Source organism: Lycorma delicatula, chromosome 3, assembly GCF_047948215.1.
Source record: "Lycorma delicatula isolate Av1 chromosome 3, ASM4794821v1, whole genome shotgun sequence".
Classification (NCBI taxonomy): Eukaryota; Metazoa; Arthropoda; class Insecta; order Hemiptera; family Fulgoridae; genus Lycorma; species Lycorma delicatula.
The window spans coordinates 217828157-217845297 of NC_134457.1; the positions used below are offsets into that span (position 1 = coordinate 217828157).

At 30.0% G+C, this 17141-nt stretch overlaps 1 protein-coding gene across 1 annotated transcript in view; it reads right to left on the reverse strand.

Moving 5' to 3' along the window:
* LOC142321310 (glutamate receptor ionotropic, kainate 2) overlaps window positions 1-17141 on the reverse strand; it is a 520894-nt gene that overhangs the window by 292268 nt on the left and 211485 nt on the right. The gene's annotated exons all lie outside the window — the stretch shown is intronic.

A 17141-nucleotide genomic window follows, 5' to 3' on the forward strand; every position in this document is an offset into this window, starting at 1 on the left:
TCTAACGAATCTTCTCTTATTCGTTAACAAAACAATGATAAATAATAAATGACGGTAACATAATGGTAAAAGGTTTTAGGAAGATACACCAATTTTGGATTCAAGATTTATTCCAAAATACAAAAGTTAATTTTACTATTTACTACTACTCTTTACTACTCTTTGAATACGTATACAAAATTTCCTTCTGACTGGTACTTCTTATTCCTAAGATAATTAACCTAACAGATATAACAAAAACTGGGAAAAACAGTGTAAATTACCAGATAAACGTATCTCTTTCTGTAGGGGAAAAAATTGATTAATTATATTTGTAACGTATAAGAAAAAATATCCTTAAATCATTAAAAATTTTATTTAATAAAAATTTAATAATAAAGTCAACTTTTGTATGGCATTTCATTTTAACTAGAAATTAAATACTTAATAAAAGAACAAATAAGTTGAAAACTATGAAACATGTCGAGTAATTGATGAAGTCTGGAGTATAGGATTTTCTTGTTAGAAGTCCACTTCAGATAAACTCTATAAACCTTTATGAAATGTAACAGTCCTTTTTCTAATATTATATTTTACTCTCTTATGTGATGAACTGAACCTGAATAAAAGTCAATTTTTGTACCGTATATTAAGTAAAAAAATCCTTCAATATCGAAGGTAGAACTATCGTTTGAAATTTCATACGGTAACTGTAAACATTTATGTTAATAAAACAGACATTTTTTGTTAAAAATTCAAATTATTATTTTAAATAATACATTCATTAAATTTTTATACAGTTCAGTATGTCAATGTATATACAAATATCAGCTTACCACATTTAAATGCAATTTATTTAATTTTGGGCTTAGATCTTAACAGTTAATGAACACAAATTAAAATATCTGTAAAAAAAATTCATTCACAACAGTTTATTTAACTTTTAAACCAATCAAGTATTGAAATCTTCAAGGAAAATTTTATTATTATTAACAAAATTATTTAAAAATAAAAATTATTTAGAAATAAAAATCATTTAAATGAAAATCATAATTAATTATACAATAATTAGTAAAATTATTTACTTTTTAAAACTGTGTTCTTTTTTTGAAATTGTATTATTTTTTTATTATTGAAATAAATATTGTCTTAAAATATTTTTTAATAATAATTGTAAAGAGTTTTGTAAAAAAAAAAATTATTTTTTCTTCTAAAAATAAGAATCTCTTTCTCTCTATCTCTCTCTCTCTCTCTCTATGTATCTTAATAGCATCGAATATCAATAAGTATTGGTAGTATATGTGACAAAATAACACTAAAATGAAAAGCAGTAATTTTATTAACAACAATATTTTTTTACCTTTTTAAAAAAAAAATATATTTCAGTTTAAAATGTTATAACTGCAATCATTCTTAGATGAAATACAGTTATACTGTTTTGATAGGTCTAGTAATAGGTATGTTTTAATAGGTCTAGTAGTAAGTGTGTGTTTTATTGACAAAAACAGACTTCAGTTTTCGTTTTTTATTTTTATTTTAAATATTAAATATATAACGCACTGTTTGCACATAAAGGGACACATTAGTTTGCCCCAGTCTTTTTTATACTCATACTTCTTACGAATCCTAAATATTAAATGAACATCATATATTACTACTACTAAGAGAAATTTTTTCTGAGATTAACAATTTTCTCCTTTTGACAGTTACTATTATATAAACAGTGAATAACGCTAAATGTATCGTAATTTCAAAGACTGAAATGGTACATGAAATTATCTACTCTCCTAAATGAAAAACAAAACATAATTAGAAATAAATTCACTCCCTGATTTCCTAAGTAAACCTGGCATGGTATAAATTATTCTTGAGAATGTTTATCATTTTTTAAAAAGATTGGTGTCTCGTATCAGATTGTTTACATCCTTTTCGGTTATCCATAATAACAGAAAAATTAATTGCTTTTATAAAACGAATTTATTGCCATTTTTCATATCGAATAAAGGAATAGATTAAAAATCGATGTGATAGCAGGAAAAATCATCTTGCCGCTATCACAAATGTAATGATTTTAAAAATTATTTCATTTTATGCGATTTCAGTAAAAAAGAATCGAACAAATTTTTGTATAGATTAAAACTAGCAAGGTTTTAATTTGGTAAAAAATAAAGTGTAAGGGTAGAAGCAAACAAACAGTTTGTTGAAGGAGAAAGGAAAGGAGGAAGAGGAAGGATGGAGTTAATAGATGAGGTCTTCACCTCATCTAATATTTTGGAGTTGTAGTTGTTTTACTCATTGCGACTTGGGGTAATTGATCCTCAAATTCATTTGTATATAATATTTATTCTATTAGCAGTACTGGTTGAAAACTAAACAGTGACGAAGGAGAAGACTAGAGACAGGAGTGAGGGAGGAGACATAAGGTGACGCAAGGGAACTGACGCGTGACAGAACATCAAATGATGATGAAGAAACAAAAAATAGTTTATTAATATAAATAGTAAAATCTAAAGAAATTTTTTTTTTAGAAATAACTTTTATGGAACTCAAGACTTTGTGTGTTAAAAAATTATTTTTATTTATCTGTTATATAATTTAACACAAAAAACTGTTATTGACATCAGATATTTATATTTGTTAACGATTCCTTGAATCTAAAAGTAGTAAAATACTAAAATATTTATTACAAAATTTTTCAAGTGTGTGTGTATGTGTGAGTGTTCTGGAATGTATTCCACTTTGTCTAACTACATTTTGTGGTACTTTTTATACCCATATATTCGTATGTGCAAGTATAAACTGAATGAATTTTTGTAAATTTTATCGATTTAAAATTTGACTTCTTTCCTAAGAATATAAGTTCGTAGGTTTAAAATAATTTTCAACTTTGTTTTTGGGCAGAAGTTAAATTTTTCATTTTAAATAAACGCGAGAAAAGTCTAACAACGTGTCTATTATCATATTTTAAGGCAAAGTATTTAACTAAATTTTTTCTAATCTAAAAAAAAAGTAAAACAAAAGTTTATCTTGCAAAAGCTATTCGCTGTAGACAAAGATGAAACACTTTTTTTTTCCAAGAGCACTACTGAGCATATTTTTTAAGGTAAAGATTAATTACGTTTTTAATACTATTTTATTTAGTTAATGAACATGTAATTGAACACTAGTTGCTTTTACAAACTTAACGGTATATTATTTTGATATTTATCATGTAGGATTGTTGAATAGGTTTTTTTTTGTGGATATATTGATATCTGCAGTGAAAAGTAAAAACTTTTAATTCATCGATATATTTTTAACTGTGTTTAATATTACCTCAGTTTCCAAAAGAAATTAAATCCATGTTTTTGGAGTTGTAGTCCTTTTACTCGTTGCGACTTGGAGTAATTGATTCTTAAATTCATTTTTATATAATATTTATTCTGTTAGTAGTACTGGTGAAGCTTTTTTGGCTCATCTATTGAACTCAAAAATTTCACAGTTTTTTTCATAATACTAATTACAATTAAGATCGACAGTAATTTAGGGTTTTTTCGAATTAGGATTATTTTTTGTTACCTAATATCTAACATTCCTTTAGTCTCAAAATATTTCAGATTAAATTATTTCAATTAAAGCAATACAATTATTCTGTTTTGACTGGACAAACTGTAATTATACGTCACTAAAACAATTTGCAGTTTTTCGTTTTTATTCGACTGCCAAAAGGAGTGTAATGTGTGTATGTATGATGTGTGTTGTTCCACCGTAGCATCTCAACGGCTGAGCCGATTTACATGTATGACCTCTCGTAGGAATCCTTATGTTACCGGGAGTGTCATAGGCTGTATAAATATATATTTTTAAATAGATTTAAACAATTTGAAAAAAATTTATCACATGAATTCATCGTTTTTGAATAACTGGCATCGCAACGCTTCATTCTGAACGCTTTGGAAACCTCGTATCTGATAAGTGTGAAGTTGTTTTCTTACTAGTGTGTTTACACGACTGCCTAAAAGAGAGGGTGAATGTGTGTATTTGTTCCACCGTATCAGCTCATCCGGCTGAATCAATTTAGTTGTATGACCCTAAGTTGGAATCCTTACGTTAATATTTTGTTAAATAAATTCAAAAAATTAGAAAAAAGATAATATTGTGTACAAAATTATCACCCGCACACTCTTTAATTATCCTGCATTAGTAATTATCCTGTATTATATAGAGCAATGTTTTTTTTTTGCAGTCGTGTTTTTTTAATTTTTAAATTTATTTTAGACAGTATATATAACGCAGTGTTTGCAACATAAAGGAATGCATTAATTTGTCCCAGTCTTTGTTATATTTCTAGTTTTTATGAATGCCAAATATTAAAGGAACAAACGGACTTCTTTCATTACTCAGAGAAATTTTTTGTTTAGAAATATTTTTTTTTTTTTTTTAATTTTATTTTATTACTTGAAACTTTAAAAATATAAGTAAAATTTCCAAAAGAACAGAATTTAATATCTGTATAAATAACCTTAATAAAAATTATCGTAAATAGAAATAAATAGTGATGAAGCAGAATAATATTGAGTTTCTTTTAAACCGACAGGAATGTAAGATAAAGTTCTATCATACGCGGAAAAGTTTTATACTCCCGATAAGGTTAAGGTAACGTGCTTTGAATTCCTTTAAATTTTTTCACCCTAATATTACTGATTTCACAGAATTTGACGGTTTCTTAGATTTAAAAATACCAAAATTTTCTTTAAAAGAAAATATAAAATAATAAAAATAATTTTCAGTAGAATATAAATTACGGTTTATGATCAAATTTTATACAAATTAGTTTGTTAGTTAATGCGGATATTATACTAATTATTGTGAAATTGGTTCTTATAATCCACCTAATAAAATAAAGCCTATTGCGTAATCCTTTTATTTTATTTTTGGTAATGACGGTCAGCGATGAAGATTAACGATTTAATTATTTAAACGATTAATCGAAGTAAATTTAATAAATATTAAACAATACTACGTTGTGATTTTACAAAACTCACATCGCACAACATGTAAAACAGCATGTTAATTATTTTTCACTGCTGTAAAAATAAAAACATACGCGCGAGAAAAAAAATATACATCACAATTTCCTACAAAAACTAAAGCTCGGAGAAAATAGTTCCCAAATTAAAGAAAGAGATCTGGGTATAATGTGGTTTCCAGAATTAAAAACAAAACAGTGAACTATTACACCCGGAATATAGCTACCAAATAAACATATTGCTCGTAGAATACAAAAATTTAACTGCTGTTATTGCACCTTGGTAAATCAAAGGCGTTCTATAAAATAAAGATACAATAAACCTTTACACGAGGGTAAGTCAATTATTCTCCGCAATGTGGTTATAAATTTTATTGCAATACAAATAGAAAACTTATATGTACATAATTTTTCAACATAGCCCCCTTGCATTTTAACGCACTTGGTCCATCGTTGCACAAGCTTCCTGATGCCCTCATAAAAGAAGGTTTTCGGTTGAGCTGCGTGCCAGGAATGCACCGCTTCTTTCACTGTTTCGTCCGAGGTAAATCGACGGGCCTTTAATGCCTCTTTGAGTGGGCCAAACAAGTGGTAGTCAGAAGGAGCAAGATCAGGACTATACGAGCCAGTACTTAAATAAGTCGAGTTTCTGGAGCTTTTCAGCAGTGCGGGCAGCAGTTCTCGGACTTTGCTTCGAATTGTAGGCTTCAGCTTGGCAGTAAGCATCTCACTGTAACGCGCACTGTTTATTGTCGTGCCCCTTTCCTCATAATGTTCCAGTACTGGGCCTTATGGGTCCCAAAAAACCGTAAGCATCAGTTTTCCTGGGGACGGTTGGGTCATGAACCTTTTTTTGCAGGGCGAATTTGGATGTTTCCATTCCATACTCTGTCGTTTACTCTCCGGCTCGTAACGATGGATCCATGTTTCGTCACCAGTGATAATTCTGATAATTCTGTCTGATAATTCTGATAATTGTGATAATTCTGTCTAAGAAGATGTCCCGTTTGTTAACGTAACGATCCAAATGTTTTTGGCAGACGTATAAGCGGTTTTGTTTATGCAACTGTGTGAGATGTTTTGGGACCCATCTTGCACAGACTTTATGAAACCCAAGTCTGTTGTTGATGATTTCGTAGGCAGAACCGTGACTAATTTGCAGACGATGTGTCACTTTATCGATAGTTACTCGTCTGTCCAAGAAAACCATGTCATGCACGCTCAATGTTTTCCTCATTTGTGGCGGTAAACGGTCGTCTGGCTCCTTCGTTGTGCGTAACACTTGTGCGACCGTTTTTTAATTTTTAAATCCATTCGTAGACTCTCCGTTGCGGCAACACACTGTTCGCATACTGTACCGAAAGTCTTCGTGAATTTCGGCCCCTGATATACCTTACTACACAAAAAACGGATCACTGAACGTTGCTCTTGTTTGGTGCAAACAGAAAGCGAAGCAGCCATGGTTAACGGCGGGACAGCGTTTATGGAACTAACCTAGTAGCATCATACCTGCACAGACATAACAACAATTAAACCACCCATGCGTCATCTACGTAACAAGACAGTACTACCAACATAAACAAAAATATAACTAAATTGCGGATAATAATTGATTTACCCTCGTAAATTGTACCCCAACGTAGTTTGAATCAATATTTGTCAATAACTGTTTTGTACATTAAAATAAAAAAATCCGTTGATGTTAATATTTTATACACAATCACAAAAGAAAGGACTACATCTTAACACACTGGATTATTATTGACTAGATAAATGTACAAAAACGATATAATTAGTTAATAATTAAAATTTAACTATCAATAATACTGGCTCTGACGGCAAGATGAGAATTAAAGCACCAGTCACTAAAGACGGAAGGCAAGAGCGAAATAAATTATGATGACGTAGTATTTATAAAACTGATTTAGTTAGTTGTTTAAAAAGACAATTGTTTGAAATATTCCTTTTACTTATTCACAAATATGCTGTTTTTTTAAATTGTAATTTAAAAATTATTATTGATTTACAAATCCGTTTTGAAGCCTGTTTGGACTTACGGGATTGAGTTGTGGGGTACAACGTGCAACTCCAGTATTGACATATTTCAACGCTTCCAAACAAAAACAATGAGGAAAATGGTTAGCATACTCTGGTACATAAGTAATAGCCTTATATATAATGACCTTAAGTTGCGAACCGTTCGGCAGGAAATCTCTCTGAGGCAACTCTCTCTCAAACTCTCTCTCTCTCTCTCTTACTCTTTCTCTCTCTCTCTCTCTCTTAGGGTCTGTGCAACTCAATATTAATTCAAATACATATTATTTACGTATTGTTCTATGAACAGATTGTAAAGTCGCTGTGTCGTTATAATAATAAAAAAAATAAAAAAATAAATAATTATATTTATGCTAACAATTACGACTATAAAAATTAATGTTTTAATACATTCCTTGAATATATAAATTTTTTGCAATGAAAGTAGTGTCATTTAAAAAAAAAATAGAGCCCGATTTTTATATTTTTAGAAATTTGAGATGAGTAAAAAATTGGATAACTTATAAAATTGTCTGTGTTTACAAGCACATATTTATGCAATAATTTATAATTGGCCCTATAATAGTGGAACGGTTTAACCTAGTTATACAATTTCTTTTAATTGTTGTATTACAATAATATATTTTCTAAGATTTTTAAAAATTGGATTAAAGAATCGCATAGTATTGAAGTCGAATATAAAATTTCACTGAAAATAGAGAAAATTAAAAAAAAAAGATTTAATAAATTTCAGATAATATATGTCATAAATAAAGCTGAAATTTTATTCGTTTAGCTATCTCTTGATTATTTTAACGTATCGAACTAAAATTTTCTTTGCTTTTTCTGTAAAGGAGAATTTATCAGGGTAGTATCAGTTTCAACTCTTACCAGAGGGTTGCTTTCTCACCTACTCCTTTTCTTTATCGTATATTTCTCTCTTCATTATTTTCAGTTCTGTATATGGAGGTAACTCTGCTAAGCACACCAGCATCTATAGAGCCGGCTGAAGTAATTTATATGATTGAAGTATATAAGACACTTAGTTATAACTAAAAAATTGTTGTAAAATAATTATTTCATCGTTATTAAAGTAGATAAATGGGTATTCGAATGAATCAGATACGATTAACGTTTTGCTGATCCCTAATTTATGCATTTTTTATTATTTTTCTCTAAATGTAGCTCAGGATTAAAATATTTTTTCTACTTATAAAAGTGGTTGAAGGGAAATCTCTAAAATAAATTGTATAAATTTTTTCCATTTTTTTACCTTCCGGAAATAACTAACTCATTTATCCAACAGCAGGTACCCGCTGCTTCGCACCCGAATTTTGATTGTTTCAGCAATTGTCGAATTTATAAATCGCTAATAGTACGTGTAAAATATTTCTTATTGTGAATTTTGAGTATCCAAAGTATGAAGTAACAGATTCATTATTCATGCGTCCTCGATACGTAAAATCAATATTTGATCATTTTGAGATACGTATAAACATGCAATAACACAATTCAGATAAATTGAGATTAACATGAAATCTTTATATCTGTAAAATAATGAAAAGTATTTTTATGTTTTTACACCAGCACCTCGTTATAAACTACAATTTTTTCCCCTTTATCTCAACAAATAACGAGCTCGCTGCTCTTACTTTCTCGAGAACATTCCACATACAACTGCCCATGAGAAGAGCAAGCAGTATCTAAATCTTCACCAGAAGTGCGTAAATTTTATCTTTTAACCTGTTGATGGTCATTGCAAAACATATGTTACCTGGAAACTGGAGTCTCTTTTAAATTGAATCGGATAGGTATGATTGGAATTTTAGGGATAAATGCAGTTTTTCCTTTCCGAAACCTGTTTAACTTATCGCCTCGAAGGTATTTTTTTTTTTAGGACACTTAACTTTCAATCGACTTCCTTTCATAACTGTGGTGGCTTCAGATTTCTCATGAGTATAATTGGAATAACTACTTTTAATTTTAACGTACGAGCTGGTAATCCTGATACTGATAAAGAATTTAAAAAGTCATTTGTGTAATGAAATGTATCCTCTCCGCTCAAAACTGTGTTAATCGAGTAATATGTTTCTACGTCTTCTGAAAATTCTTGCAGTATACAGCTATTTATGGCTTTTACTTATTCATTTCTTGGTGCTATTGTATCACACGCTCACGTAACCACCCATCATCGTAAAAATTTATTGAGTCAATGAATTTATAAGTCTTTTTAATCAACTCCGCCATTGAAGAAACTGTTCGATATAATGATGGTGACAGAGGGGCGGAGCGAGTAATCAGGGGTATCGTCAGACTAACTGGTGTACTAACTGGTGATATGTAATAACTCCGATTCTTTTTAATATATCGACATTAAAAAAGTGGAAAATATTCTTCCAAGCTCTGCTATGAGCCCTTGCAAAGTTGCATTGAAATCGGTTCAGTAGATTCTGAGATTAGCGTGGATAAAAACCCCAAGCGATTTATATAATAGTATATAGATTTTAGGTAAGAAGGCGACATCAGGGCGGAAATATTTTTTAATCTTCATTACAAAAATAAAGTTACTTAAAATACTTTTAAAACAATTTTTATGTTGTTCAAACAACCCAAAAGCTTTCATTTTTTCGTATTTTTTAATTAATTTTTATGACCCTCTAAGACTGATTCCGTTAGCATAGGATTAGTTTATACTACATTAGACATTTTTATTGCTTATTGTATTATTTACTAAATAATAAAACTCTTTTCTTTTGACAATAAGAATCATATTTGTGATTCCCTATATTTATAATACACACACACACACACACACACACACACACACACACACATATATATATATATATATATATATATATGTGTGTGTGTGTATTATAATATATATTTATATATTCCTTAATTTATCACTGACGAAGAATTAGATTTTAAGCTTAATAGAAATTTCTGGAAAATAAGTTATTTTAAATAGTTTAATTAGGAAAGATTCTATGCAAAATAAAATATATGTCATCTACTCTTCAAACCGAAAAAAAAACAAAACAAAACAATTTGGTTCTATAACTTCATTGATCTTCCTGTATGTGCTTTTTCCTGAAAATATTTATATTTTTTATTGCTTTGTTGATTTGCGTTGAATAACTTACTGTAGTGTAAAGCAAATCGAGTTAATCTAGAGTAATTCGATACGATTTAGATTCTATTAACTTCTAAATTCTTATAATTATGTCAGCATTCCCTAAATACATATATATTTACTACTGTGGGTGGGCGAGTGGGAACGTTTGTTGCAACCAAATTGATTTATGTACACATGTGTGAATAACAGTGAAATTACCCATTAATTATGCGCATTCAACACACACACACACACACACACACACACACACACACACACACACACACACACACACACACACACACACACACACACTTGTATAAGAGAAGATATATATGTGATTACGTCTGTGCATAATCATGTTTAATTATATAGGCTTGTATTATATTATATATAGTTTAAATTAATTTGGATCCCAAAGCGATGATCAACTGTTATCTCCTCTTTTATTCTACACCTTAAGTATGATACACTATGTCTTTACCGATGTATATGAAGCTTGATAATTTGCTTCATTATACTTTAAACTGACGAGGCTTGTATTGTTTGATCGAAAGAAGTAATATCTTACTTAAACAAATATTTTAGCACTTAGTCTATTGCCGTGTTTGTGACGCCACTGCTTTGGAGCAGTGGCGTATACTTGGGTATACGCCTTTTTCTGTCATTTTTATTGTTGTTGTAACATGATGCGTTTTTCGATTTCATGAAAAATCACAAAAGAATGAAACTGAATATTTTTGTTCTCTAAACGATGGCTACACTCGTTCGCAGGAGGTGGAGGAGGATGAGGAGGGGAATTAAAAAGGTATATAAATTAACTTCGACCAGCCATCGAAACCCGAATTTCCCCTCCCAACTCGTAACTTGAACTAGTCCTATCGCCACACACCATTTTCATTTGTTTCTCTCCCGTATTTTTTGAGAAAGATAATTCAATTCTCACTTTCTAAAACATATGTAAGCTAAAATTTTGTCTCTTGAGACCGTTCCCTTGCTGTCATGCTACATCGTGCCTTTCTTGGAAACACTATTCAAATTTAAATCTTCCATAGTTATTTCTTTAGGTGTCTTACCATCAAAAAATAATAAAAATATGTATATATATATATATATATATATATGTGTGTGTGTGTGTGTGTGTATAAATGATAAAAAATGAAAACACAAAAATACTCGTAGCGATGTAATGGAATTACCTCCTTTAAATCATCACTGATATCCAGTGTCCCTAGACTGAATGCTAACGATATTGATAATATAATTGATTATTTGTGGGCTAGACCTTAAGAATAATATTTGTAATAATTATTACAATTGGAAATCCGTTTTGTATTTTATTTAAATTTTTACTTTCCTGGCATCTTAGCACTATGCTGCAAGAAGGAAAGTATGGTAATCATTTTAAAAATGGGGGTTGGATTTCCTTCAGTTCTCGAAGTATCATGATCCAGGGCTCCAAAAACCAAAAAAGGGGTAATGTTTGTATGTATGTATGTAAGCACCTATGTACGTTTGTATGTACATGTGTTGGTGTGTTTGAAAGTTAATAAATTATAACAATTGATTCGATAAACCGATTTTGATGAAATTTTGAATAGAATGGTGTATATGAGGCAATTTGTTGGTAAATTTTGGGGTCAATAATATTTAAAGGTGACTTTCTTTGGGGTCAATTTTCTCAAAAATTTTCTCCGTAATCGGTACGTAGAATGTATTTTACATTATCTGCTTATAGTTGTTCATTTGCGCACAGCATTATCAATGGACACTCATTATTTTATGTAAAAATTATATAGCAGTTTTTTTTCATTTGCCACGACTTCAGTTTACAACAGAATAGAAAATCTCGTATCGTACTGTAAAATAATTACAAGGTTTCAGTTGCGATTGCTGGATCCTCAATTATAGAAACTATTCCTCATGCAATAATCGCATTGTTTAATAAATTTACTATCGTTTGAGTTGTTAAGTCAGACTATTTATCACAAATTTTCACGTCAACAATGATGAATCTATCCAAAGTTATATCTCGTTGGAACCTTCTTTCTCACAACCTTTCTTTGTTTTGAGCTACTCATCCCACAACTTCCTCTTTCACTTTCTTCGCTTCCTTTTCCAGCTACATTTCCTTCACTTACTAAAAAAAGAATCTCTTTTTAGTGTATCATCTACACATCTGGATTTTTTCCTTACGGCGTGTAAAATATTTTTTCTCTTTTAATTTTATTAAAGAATCTCTGTATTAGTTACTTTTTCTAACCGTTTTATTACTTACATCTTCTCCCGACACTACACCTTAAAAGTTTCGAGATATCTCTTTTCTTTCTTGATGAAAAAACCGGTTTGAGAACTGTATAAAACATTTAGCAAATATTTATTTTTCACGATTCCATTTATGAAGTTTGTATTTGTAACTACGTATATGGCTTACTTTTCACAATAACAATTTTCTTTGTAGTTACCTACACTTTATTTCTCCTGTGTATGATCCATTACATACTTTCTAAAAATTTACTATTTACTCTTTCTAGTTTTTATCTTTTCTCTCTTTTTATATTTATCTTGTAATCTGTTTAACTGTTTCGAAACTTTTCATGATGCCGTATTAGAAAATACGGCATCATGAAAAGATATATAGATATACGCATATATAGATAGTTACCCTCTGTTCATTATAAGTAGGAGATATCGCATAAACCCACTGCAGCAAAAGAGCGCCGTGGAACATTATACTTAAAAACATATTACGTACTAAACTTACAATTTTTGTAATTCCTCATAAAATTTTATACTCACTTTACACTTAATTTAATTAATTCTAATTACTAGATTCTATGACGTATTATTTTTTTGATATGATGATCCATAGAAATAAGGTGAGGCTTAAATTCAAAGAAATATGATGGGCAATAACCTTCTCGTACAAAGGGGTAGGATATCAAAAATAAAATATCGATTGATATTAAAAGAACCCTAATATCGATACGGGGCTAATATATCGGTAGCGCCGGTATTTGTTGTTATATCGTGTTTTCTTTTAAAGTTTTTATTGTTACTCTGTTCTTTCTTAGTCTAGCATAGTTCACTACGGAGTGAAATTTAATTTTCCATTAATTGAACCGTTAATGTGGTTACAAAAAGGTTGCATTTTGACGCCGCAATAGTTATATTTACGGAAATAATGGCAATAGAGCTCCCAGCCATCATTTCGATATTAACGAAGTCAATATAGGGCGTTGGAGAAAAGCCGTCGAGCAATATTTTTATACAAATTATCGGCCAAGTGTTTACTGAACCTAAATGAGGAAATCTTCCTCATTTTCCTCATTTGAGGAAGATTTCCTCAAATCAAATTAATGTAACTGATTTCGTAACAGAGAAACATATAACAGGAGATTGCCGGTTACCAGCCAGATGATGCAGTTAAAATCTTTGGAAATAGCCAAGGCTAAAAGGTGCAAATAAAAATTACGTTGATTCAGAATCAGAAAACGGTAATAAAAAATGTGAATTCGTAAGTGAATCCTCATATATAGATAGTTACCCTCTGTTCATTATAAGTAGGGGATACCGCATATATCCAGGGCAGCAACAGAGCGCCGTGGAACATTATACTTAAAAACATATTACGTACTAAACTTACAATTTTTGTAATTCCTCATAAAATTTTATACTCACTTTACACTTAATTTAATTAATTCTAATTACTATTATAATTTATTTGATTATAATTAATTATTTAATTTGTATTTAAGTTATACTAAACTTATAAATTTTTAATTCCACACAAACATTTTAAGATAATAAAGCGTACGAAAACAATATTATCCCTAACAATAACGACCATATTATCAAAATTAATTTAATAGGTAAAAATGTATAACTTGAACAAAACCTTACCTCTTTAAAACGTTAAGAAAATCGCTTAATTAACTCTCTGTGGTGTCCAAAAAACATTGAATTCCCTCTATTATAGCCGATTTTTCATCTATCACAGAAGTTGAGTTGACGAATCTTCTCTAACAGTAAGTCCCACATTTTCATTTCTTCTTCTGTAACATGCTTCATGCACTGTTTCAATTTATCAGTTGATACCTCGTTCAAGCCTTTTACAAATAGGATTTTAATGTCTTTCAGTTTATATGTATTATTATTTCGGGCAACACAACTTTTTACTTGGCTCCACACGGATTAAGGTTACGGTGATAACACCGTATGAACTTTCCTTTCAGCCAAATCATCGATTAAAAATTTATTAAATTTGTCACGATTGTGTTTTACATGTTCAAGGATTTCTGCTTTTAAACTGTTTTCTCCAATATGAGTATTTTTTATTGCAGCAATAAAGCAATGCCTTGTTTTCTCCATGAACTGTTTGGAATATTTTCCAGTTTTACACTACGGTACTGAGCGTTGTCCATTTCAACAATACTATTTTCGTGTAATAACGACAGTACTTTTTCAAACCGCTTCCTAAAAATATCTCCATTCATGTCATCGTGGTAGTTTCCAGATTTTTGAATTAAAAAACGCGTAATACCCCCTAAAAAAGCCATTTTCATTGCCAATATGTACCACAATTAATCGCTTCCCTTTATTTTTTGGAGGTGTCAGGCCCCTGCTTAATCCTGACGGAAATGCTGTTTTTACCGATGTAACTGTCGTTTTGTTGAAGTGGTGTGGTCTTCATTTACCCACGTCTCATCCAAATAAAATATATTTCTACCCTTTTTTTTTTTTTTTTTTTGTCTTCAGTCATTTGACTGGTTTGATGCAGCTCTCCAAGATTCCCTATCTAGTGCTAGTCGTTTCATTTCAGTATACCCTCTACATCCTACATCCCCAACAATTTGTTTTACATACTCCAAACGTGGCCTGCCTACACAATTTTTCCCTTCTACCTGTCATTCCAATATTAAAGCGACTATTCCAGGATGCCTTAGTATGTGGCCTATAAGTCTGTCTCTTCTGTTAACTATATTTTTCCAAATGCTTCTTTCTTCATCTATTTGCCGCAATACCTCTTCATTTGTCACTTTATCCACCCGTCTGATTTTTAACATTCTCCTATAGCACCGCATTTCAAAAGCTTCTAATCTTTTCTTCTCAGATATTCCGATCGTCCAAGTTTCACTTCCATATAAAGCGACACTCCAAACATACACTTTCAAAAATCTTTTCCTGACATTTAAATTAATTTTTGATGTAAACAAATTATATTTCTTACTGAAGGCTCGTTTAGCTTGTGCTATTCGGCATTTTATATCGCTCCTGCTTCGTCCATCTTTAGTAATTTTACTTCCCAAATAACAAAATTCTTCTACCTCCATAATCTTTTCTCCTCCTATTTTCACATTCAGCGGTCCATCTTTGTTATTTCTACTACATTTCATTACTTTTGTTGTGTTCTTGTTTATTTTCATGCGGTAGTTGTTGCGTAGGACTTCATCTATGCCGTTCATTGTTTCTTCTAAATCCTTTTTACTCTCGGCTAGCATTACTATATCATCAGCAAATCGTAGCATCTTTATCTTTTCACCTTGTACTGTTACCCGTTTTTCTATACCCGTTTTTCTATAATTTGCTATCCGTTTTTCTATCCGTTAAATTTCTACCCGTTTTTCTATAATTTGCTATTTTTTAAAAAAATAATTACGCCGGCAAATTATGATCTCGTCTCGATCAAGTACACTTTTTTTATTTCTTTTAATAAATTTAAAATCCATCGACAACAGTGAATTTATAAACCTAGTGCGTCCAATTTTCTGTAAACTCTTGTCACAGTTTATCATATCCAACAATTCTTTTAAGGTTCGTATTTCAGTTGAAAAAAAGAAATTATGTACAATCAAACTTATTACATTTTCGTTTAATTCATCCATTTTTTTAGCACAGGTTTTCCACGTTTTCTATTTTTAACAGGGTTTCTACCTTTCTTTTCCTCTTTATTTCAGTGGTAATCTATTAATATTATTACTAATCGATACACCAGTTAATTCAGAAGTAAGTTTTACTACTTCCTTTTTAATCAACGTAGGATTTTTCTTCAGGGAAAGGAAAGAAAGAAGTATGGAATAAGAGAATTTATACTGTTATTTTGAAGTCAGTGTTAAACTACGATGTTTTGATTATAAAATCCGGTAGTTGCAACAATAGCTCGGCGCGTACAATAGCGTGCTGTATATACACGCACTACCACATACGCAGTTTGTTTATTTCATATCTCTTTCTAAGAATGAACAGATAATAAATAGGTACTTAATAAATATAAGTATTTTCTATTATAATAAGTTTAATTTGAAATATATTATTTGTAAAATTATGCGGTTTATATTTTTTCCTTTAATTAGAGATCTTTTTTATATTTTAAATAATGAATTTTTAAAATGGTGATGCGTCTAAGAATCGAATAAATACGATATTAATTATAATATTTTTTTGTTATTTACTTCCATCATAACACTATAGTCATCTTCTATATCTTGTTTTGATTTTTAGTTTAATGAGTATTGAACTGAAATTATGTCGTGCCCTTGTTTTAATTTTTTTTTTTTTTAAATAAATACGAGTATATTAATTATTTGAAATATATTAATTATTATATATTATTAATTATTAAATATATTAATTATTATTATTAATTATTTGAAACTAATCTTTTTTTGGGATACCATATAATCTAACCTATCTTGAAATTGTTTAAAATTATTTAACCATTAAATAAGAGTATAAAATACGCGATTAAAGATGTACATTACTTTACAGTATGCACAACTCTTTACATCAAACTTCGATGAAAGCTTAGCTTGAATTCTTGAAGTTCTGGCACAAAAATATTTTTTCTTCACAAAAGCGTCGGTAACAAGTTACCGATCTATCAATTTTCTCCAAAGAAATATTATATCTGACTGATCATTAGGAAATCTACGTAAGGATTAAGCATACGGAACAAATCTTCTCGAATATTTTTTTTTTAAATAATGAGAATAAGTTTATATG